General features: G+C 40.2%; 1 non-coding gene across 1 annotated transcript; it reads left to right on the top strand.

Moving 5' to 3' along the window:
• The first annotated feature begins 2,394 nt into the window (after positions 1-2,394).
• LOC122797400 lies at positions 2,395-2,554 on the top strand. Its single transcript, XR_006364121.1, has one exon. It is a non-coding gene; the product is annotated as a U1 spliceosomal RNA (small nuclear RNA).
• The last annotated feature ends 6,728 nt before the right edge of the window (positions 2,555-9,282 follow it).

Raw genomic sequence — 9,282 nt, 5'->3', positions numbered from 1 at the left:
GTTCCCCGGATTTCACTTAATACGTAGAATTTTAAAAGGCACAGAGCTGAGTTTACTGGGCAGTGCTCCAAGGCTGCCCCTGGAAAGAAACACTTGAGAGTAAAGGGCTATTCTTCTTCTTCTTTCAGCTTTTCCTGGTTAGAGGTTGTCACAACAGATCACCTATCTGCTAATGATTAGCAGTGGAGTTTTACTGTGTTGAGTTGCCAGCCTGGCTCCCAACCTTCCACAGAAGGCACACACACGCAAGCACTCACTCATGCCTAGGGCCAGTTTAGAGTTTCCATTCCACCTACAGCATGTCTTTGGGATGTGGGTGGAAACCGCAGCACCCGGAGGAAACCCATGTGACCACAGGGAGAACATGCAGACTCCGCACAGAAGGCACCCCAGCCGAGGATTGAATCGGAGAACCTTTTGCTGTGAGGCGGCAGTGCTAACAGCTACACCACCGCAGTCAGTAAAGGGCTGATATGGCTTATAAACAAAGCTGGAGAAGTAAAACAGTGGTCACAAGGATTAGGGCTTACTGCTTTCACACTGAGGTAATAAAACTGCTGTATAAATGCTTCAGATCAAGGTCACATTTTAAATATTGATTTAAATATGAAGCAATTAGTCATACTGGCAGTAGTCATGGTGAAAGCTGAGAGAAAAAATGACTTGGATGAATATACATTTTCTGAGAAATTAGAAGTTTCTAACTAATGTATGACAGTATTTAGTGAATGTAACTGTGTCTGTTTTGCCATAAAAGATCTTGCTTGGAAAATAACTAAATCTTGACAAAAAGTCGTGTCTGTGTGTGTGTGTGTGTGTGTGTGTGTGTGTGTGTGTGTGTGTCAATCCATTTCCTCATTTTAGAAATGACTTTGTGGTTCATATAAGTCAGTTCATGTGTAAGCAGAACACGTGGCTGATACATTTTATCATCTCACTGTTAGACCTTTCTTTGGGCAGTGGATCTCCTACCCTCCTTCCAGGAAAGGATTTCCCTGAAAAAAAAAACAAAGAAAAGGGCCGGGACTGGAATGTGGTATGCAAATCATTCTAACTGAAAACCTGATAGGCCGTGAACATGGGAGGACTTTGGCTGACAAAGTTTGCAGACGACTGCAAACTGGGCGCCATAGTGGAAAGTGCATCGGACAAGGATATCCTTCAGAAGGGACTCACGGAAACAGATAGCTGGTGCCAGAGCCATGGCCTGAAGTTAAACACCAAAAAATGTATAGTCATACCCTTCGGGAAAAACAAGGTAACCCCAAGCTGCCATATAGGTGGCAATCCACTAAGCACAGAAGAGGTTATCAGGGACCTGGGGACCCAGGTTGACAGTGGCCTTTCTTTTGACACTCACGTTGCTAAAGTGGTTAGAAAGACCTTCTACATTGCCCACCTGATCATGAAGGGATTCACATCCAGATCTAGTGAGGTCATTGTTCCTCTGTACTCTTCACTTATCAGACCAATGATCAAGTACAATGCCCCATTCGGGATGTATCTCACCCGACATCTGCAGCAATTGGAGAGACCCCAAAAGTTCCTCACCAAATGGATAAAGGGACTCCAAAAATCTGTCATATGCTGCCAGATTGAAGAAACTCCAGCTCTATTCAGTCGCATACCGTCTGCTCAGAGGTGACATGTGCCTGACATACAAGGCCATGTCCAACCCAGAATTAATGGACATGCTCCACCTCAAAAAATCCAAATCCACCAAAACCACTAGAGCAAGCGACTTAAACCTTAGCACGGATATAAATAGGACGTGCTGGAGGGATAGATTTATCACTCAGAGGCTCCCTATGCTGTGGAATAAAATCCCGGTCCATGTGAGGCAGAGCACCTCGCTGGCTCTGTTCAAGAGAAATCTTGACCTGTGGATGGGAGATCGTAGGTTTACCCCGGGAATCATCTCTGTGTCACTGCTGGAGAGAGGCACAACAAACTAATGGGCACAGTATTTTTTCATATAAGGGGTGGCGTAAGCCACAAAACTTTGGGCTAGGCTTATAAATGCCTTAGGGCAGATAGCCTAGTATAAACCTATGAACCTATGAACCTATGCCTGTCAGCTTGCCTGTGTGTACAATGTCTCCTGCTGGTAGCTCTCTCTAGCTCTCTCTATCTCTGTTGGCTTGCTAGACAAGACAAACAGGGCAGCCTATGTTTCTGTTAGGATGTGATGTAAAGCAATGCAGATTTTTAGAAAGAACTACTCCATGAGAAATGGTAGTGCACCAGAGTTTAATTACTGGGTAGTACTAGACTTCTGAACTCTGCTTAATGTGATTATACAATATTTGTGAAAAGATGAAGAAATTTGAAGTAGCACCGTGTTTGTAAAGTAGGGTACAGATGTAGATCTGCCATAATATAACTAAGCAACTCCTACTTACCTGGCAGGGGAGAGACCACAATCAAGAAGGTTGTTCTCCCAGGGTAAGGCTCCTCCATTGCACTTTGAAGGGGTTGACCCCTGTGATTTTCCCAAATGTGGGAAACTTAACTGCATAATTTATGGTAGTGGCAGACCGCATTTGCGCTGTCCTTTGATTAGCTGGTTAAGAAAGACTCTATGCATATCTGTTGTATAATCATATAATTACACATCTCTTGTTCTCTTAATGTTATCAGTTAATTTGTTTACAAGAGGTCATGCCATTTTTTAGTGATAAAAGTTAAAACAAAACTCATCAATAGTAACAAAACCAATAACTTTTGGTACAAGACTTTTACTCTGCTCTCCAAACTGCTGATCCTGCAGTGGTAAATAAGAATCTGCCTGCCTGGTGACAAAGGATCCTTTCCATAATTCCTGAGGTCTCTTCACACTGCCTTCTATTCCCTGTATCCTCTCATGAAAGGAAGAAAGAAATACCCTGCTCTAAAAACAGCTGATCCTGCAGTGGTAAATAAGACTCTGCCTGCCTGGTGACAAAGGACCCTTTCCATAATTACTGAGGTCTCTTCACACTGCCTTCTAGTCTCTGTATCCTCTCACAAAAAGAAGAAAGAAATACCCTGCTCTCCAAACTGCTGATCCTGCAGTGGTAAATAAGAATCTGCCTGCCTGGTAACAAAGGACCCTTTCCATAATTCCTGAGGTCTCTTCACACTGCCTTCTATTTCCTGTATCCTCTCACGAAAGGAAAAAAGAAATACCCTGCTCTCCAAACTGCTGATACTGCAGTGGTAAATAAGAATCTGCCTGCCTCATGACAAAGGACCCTTTCCATAGTTCCTGAGGTCTCTTCACACTGCCTTCTATTCCCTGTATCCTCTTACGAAAGGAAGAAAGTATGTGTTGTCCCATAAACTAGCAGTAGAACCTATATTTGTAACTATTGCTTCTGGGGTTTAATGCATGCATCCCAGCCAGGACAGCCAGCAGCCATACCCCTTTCAGTCCTGTAACTGGCGTACATTCCCATTCCCTTACTCTAGCCTCCTTTTAGCTGTAAATACCTCTTTCCTTAGTCCTAGAACAGCTAACTCCCTTTAAAACCTACCATTGTAATATTATTTCTGACCACTAGGTGGCAACCTTTTCCAGTCCTACCTGACTTACTTATCCCACTTTCTTACAGTGTTTCTACATTACATCTCTGATGTCTTATACTAGCTCTTAATGATATCCTGCTTTATCCTTTTACTCTTACTGCCTACACCCAGCTATCCTGATATTCACTACCACTGATTTACTTATCTCTGTACTTACCCACACTCAACTTACCTTCAGTATTCTGCATTTTACTGATTGTTCTTCCTGAAGCTGCTCCTCTACCTGCTCCATTCGCCCTGCGAGCTCACTCCACTCCCCTACCCTGCCCCCTATTCCCACCCACCCCAATACTCCTAGCCTTATCCTACATAACCGCACCCTCTTCCCATCTCAACCAATTACAAGGTTACCACACCCCTTTACCTTTGCACCAATCACTAGAAAATACTCCACAAGACCCTAACCTATCCCCACCTTTTCTAACCAATCCTTTCCTCTCCCTCCAAAACTCCTACCTTCCACATACCAGTCTTATTACTACTCCTTACCTTCTACTTTGTACCTTACAACTAAATTCTCCCAATGACTAAACTGCCTACCTCAGGATATTTAAAGCCGCTCCTCTTTATAATACTTCTACCTTCTCTAACTATAGCCTACTTTCTAACCTCCTTTGAAAAACCATTATGTCCACAATTGCACTATCCCTCAAAGCAAACAACCATACCATCTCTTGTTGTCTCCCTAAACCACATAAACATAACATCTATACCATGCTACCTACTAGCAAAGTATCACAGACTAGCCCACATTAGGTATAACTATCTAAAAACTAGGAAGTCTCTAAACCAACACTGTATATCCCAAAATCTTAAATCTCGATCAAATGTCCACTTATTAATAGATGGAGGCATTCATCCAAACCTAGGTCCAAGGAATACTTTTACTACCCAAGCCCATAGCCCTAAGCCATCTAGTAAACTAACCCCCACCAAACCTCCCAACTCACTCTTAATAGCACATCTCAATATATGAAGCATAAATAATAAAGTTGCTCAACTCCATACCCTCTTGGATGTTAACTCATTTGACATCCTATGCCTGACAGAAAACTGGTTAAAACCTGTCAATCAAGACAATGTAGTCATCCCACCCGGATACAATATCTTAAGGCAAGACTGTATTGCCAAGAAGGGAGGGGGTAGCTATTCTATACAAAGCAGGGCTTCAAGTTACTTCTTCTGACTACAAGCCACCTCAGGACAATAATGCCGAAATCCTTACAGCTAAATTACAGCTTAATACTCATAAATCCATCTATATCATCTGTATCGATCTGCCGCCTGGTAATAACACCAACACCCTGGAAAATATCCTTAACTGGCTATCACTAAACTTCCCACAAGAAACTATAGTCCTCAGTGACTTTAATATTGACTGGAAGTGCTGTAGCAATGAACACCCTACTACCCATGTTAACCTACATGTTTTTTCTCAAACCATTGCTTCCACAACCAGGATAAATAAACCCAATAAAAAAGAAACTATCTTAGACTGGATTCTTACAAATAACCATCACCAACCATATGATGTAGGGACCCTCCCTGATGATGTGAGTGACCACTTACCTATATCATCAGGCATGAGATCAATATACCCTTCCCACCCACACTGAGAACAACTCGGACCAATAAAAACTTTAACCCAAATGGCTTCCAAAGTGAACTTGGGGCATGTAATTGGTCACCCTTAAAATACCTCCCACTAGAGGAAGCTGCAAATTACTTCAATTCTAAATTCCTAGCCATTTTAGACCACCATGCACCAACCCGATCTATCAGAATTAGGACTAAAACAGCCCCATGGCTTACAAAAGAAACCAGGCACAAAATCTTACTTAGAAATAAATGCTGGGCCAAATGGCAAACTACAAAATAACAGCCAAATCCATAGCCTATCATATTTCCATCCTGATTAACAGAACCATAATCAAAGGCAACATCCCATCTATCTGGAAAACCTCTCACATTATCCCCCTACATAAAGGTGGTAACTCCAACGAATTGTCAGACTATCGCCCCAAAGCCTTACTTTCTCCTCTGGCAAAAACAATGGAAAAATGCATCCATAGACAACTTCTAGACCACCTTATCCAAAATAACTTGCTTTCTAAATGTCAGCACGGATTTAGGTCATTCGACAGTACTACCACTGCCCTATTATCCTTTTCTGACTACATTAATAAAAACCGTAACAACAGTATGCTTTCCTCTGCACTCTTTATTGACCTTTCAAAAGCATTTGATATGGTCAACCATCAGATACTTTTCAATATCCTCAAATCCCTTTCACTAGATGCACTGGCTATAAAATGGTTCCATTCTTACTTGAACAATAGACAACAGGCTGTGCTATGGGATAATAATCTATCTACCCACCTCCTCATTACCCTTGGTGTCCCCCAAGGATCCATATTAGGACCTTTGTTGTTCTCAAATTTTATTAACAATCATCACTCAGTAATTCCCCTAGCTACTTGTATTCAGTATGCAGATGATTCCACACTAATATGCCCAGCCTCCTCACCATCTGAACTACAGTCCCTAACCCAAAAGGCATTTAATACAGTAGAACAATGGTTTACTCAGCGTTGCCTCCTTTTGAACCCCAAAAAAACAAAACTCTTGATCTTCGCTCCTACCCGGAAGTCCTCCACAGTAGATTTCACTGTCACATCTCACAATGGTACACTCATATCTCCCAGTCCAACTACTAAACACCTTGGAATAACAATTGACAACAATCTTAACTTTGACACTTATATTAACAGCACAATAAAAACTGTAAATAGAAAACTGGGCTCCCTCTATAGGATCAAACCATTCCTTACTCCAGCAGCCAGAATAACTATTGCCCATACCCATCTAATGTCTACACTCTTCTATGCCTCACCAATATATACTAAGTTGTCTAAAAATAACATCAGCAAACTTGAAAACTCCTACAACAACATTGCCAGATTTGCCACTGGCAATCCATTTAGAACCCACCACTGTTATAATCTAAAGCAGCTAGGATGGCTTGAGTTACAAAAATCAACTAAAATTTCACCAACTTACCATTGCCCACAAGACCCTTTACCAACCTACTAATACTCCAATACTTTCAACCCTCATTTCCCCCTACAAAAATCTTAATACCTTATGCTCTTCAAATAAACTACTTGTTACAAGATGTAAATCCAAAAACCTGGCTGGAGACTCTCTGTTCTCTAATACTGTTGGGCACAACTGGAACCTACTCCCCAGTGAACTTGTATCACTATCCTCAATATCACTTTTCAAATCTAAACTGAAATTATATCTTAGAACACACTGGCTATGCCCCTGTATTAACCCAGACTAACTTCCTCCTTTTATTACTAGCTACTGCTTACACTCTATCTCTCTCTACTATATCCAGTTTCCTGAATAACAAAGAGATGTTTATTCTTGTAGATACTACCTTTGTTGTAGTGATTTCTTTCTTATTATTTGTTATATGTATGTGAATGGTTTATGATTTACTTGTGGAATTACCTGTTATTATTTGCTAAATTGTATTTACCTGCAAATGTCTTTGAATTGTGATCTTGGAGCTTATCTCCCCAGGCCTCTACTGAAAATGGACATGTATCCAGTTAGACTAGCCCAGTCAACAAATGGAAAATAAATAAAAATAAAAAAATAAAATAACCAGAAACCTCAACAATAAAACACCAAAGCAGCCCTCAAGAAGGTTGCAGACACTGAAATAAAAATATTTAAATAACCCAAGATTAAGCGCTTTCAGCAGAACAAAACTTACTTCCTCAGACTTAAGTTACAATATACAAAAGAAAGCTTATAAAACCCACTCAATCACATGAAATCCAATCAAACAGTACATTAAAGCAACATAATAAACCATAAAATGTATTTAAAAACATTCACCCTAAAATATATCTATAATTTATATGAGAAAAGCCTCAAAGTACTGGCTATTAAAATAGATTAATTAAGACCAGGGAACACATTAGCCGGTAGTTCAAGTTGGCACAGTGTCTCCCTCTCATCAATTAAATTCTACCATGGCTCACCTCTGGGGTTCCTACTTATACTGTCAAGCCCCCCGGTTCCTAAAGGAACCGGGGGTGATTTAAACAATGTTCTTGAAAATAAAGAGTACGAATGGATTATTAGATTATGTGCAGAGTTTGAACCTGGTCTTAACAATACTGTAAGAATTAAACCTGTTTTAGTAAGAATACAACAACAAATATTTCGGAGTTCAAGATGGCCGCTGTTCTGTGAGCACTGCTAGCACCTAGCTCTCTGCAATACCCTGAATTAAAATAAACTCAAAAGACAATACATAATAAAAAAACACAGAAATAAGACTGAACATCTATTCCAGATAACAAGCAGCAATCAAAGGAAGAAAAAAGCAACAGATTTCTTTTAAAAACAACATGATTATCTAAGATCTTAGAAAACAACTGAAGATGTGTGGTGCTGAGTCCCTGCACTCATATACAAAGTCTGAAACAGCAATAAGAAGTAGAATGACAAAAGAAGAAAATAATATGAACACCATAACAACTAAGACCAAATTCTCGGTACTAGCCTCACTGGATAAAGATACAACCCCAAAAAGACAAAGGACAAATAAACAACCAGACAATACTAAATCTACAAATAAAGCCAAGACAGACCAGCCAGCTAACCTGGAAGACATTAAAACTGCTTTACTACCTATACAACAAGCATTACAGGAACTATCTTTACAATTTCAAACATTTAGTGATTCACTTAACCAAATACTAACCAGAATGGAAACATCTGAGGCAAAATGACTAGAAAATGTATTTATTTATTTATTTATTTATTTGCAGTTAGTTAACCAGGATAGTCCATTGGGCCAAAAGAACCCTTTTTTCAATGGAGTCCTGGGGAGAAAAGCTCCAATACAGATTACACAAAGATTACAGAGATTTACATTTCAAACAATTTCTGATTACAAGACATAAGAAAATACTGAGGTTACAATTAAAAATACTAAAAAACAAAATTACAATTTTTTTTTTGTTGAGAGCATTGTTCAAGTAGGATTAGGAAGTGAGTAGATAGATGCAGAAGGCTTTCAGATTGGTAGGTATAATTAAGAAATTGATTACTAGCTTCAATAAAGAATGTATGAGATGGAAGACTGTAGAAAATGGAGAATGATTATGTGGGATGGGAGCAGGAACATTCCCATGTGGATGTTAGGAGGAGTGGAGTGATTTTTTAAAGGTAGGGAGGCTAGTGATGGTACGAATGGAGGGAGGGAGGGAGTTCCATAGCGGTGCTAGGGAAAAGGACAGGAGGTTTTGTCCTGGGGGACAAAGAGGTCTGTAGACTTCTATTAGGTTTTGATTAGTAGATCTGAGAAGTATTTGTGTGTGGTGTATTTTAAAGGTAGTGGACAGGGAGGGACAGAGGGATGGCTGAAAAATGAGTTTGTATGCATAGGTGAGCTGAGTATAGGAGAGGTAGTTGGGAAGTTCAAGCCAATTTAGTTTGTGGAATGGTGCACAGTGATGGGTTGAAGATTTGTTGTTAGTGGCAAATCTGGCTATTTTATTATAACAAGTGGATAGTTTAGTTTTGAGAGATGATTGTAGGTTTGTTAAAAGAGGGGCACCATAGAGAAGGGAGGGTAAGAGAAATGTGGTAGAGAGAGTGAGCTTGGTAGCTTAGGTGAGGTATTGCTTG

The sequence above is a fragment of the Protopterus annectens genome, chromosome 3.part0 (assembly GCF_019279795.1).
Source record: "Protopterus annectens isolate FY-2018-M chromosome 3.part0, PAN1.0, whole genome shotgun sequence".
NCBI classification, from domain to species: Eukaryota; Metazoa; Chordata; order Ceratodontiformes; family Protopteridae; genus Protopterus; species Protopterus annectens.
This window is presented reverse-complemented; position numbering and strand designations above follow the sequence as displayed.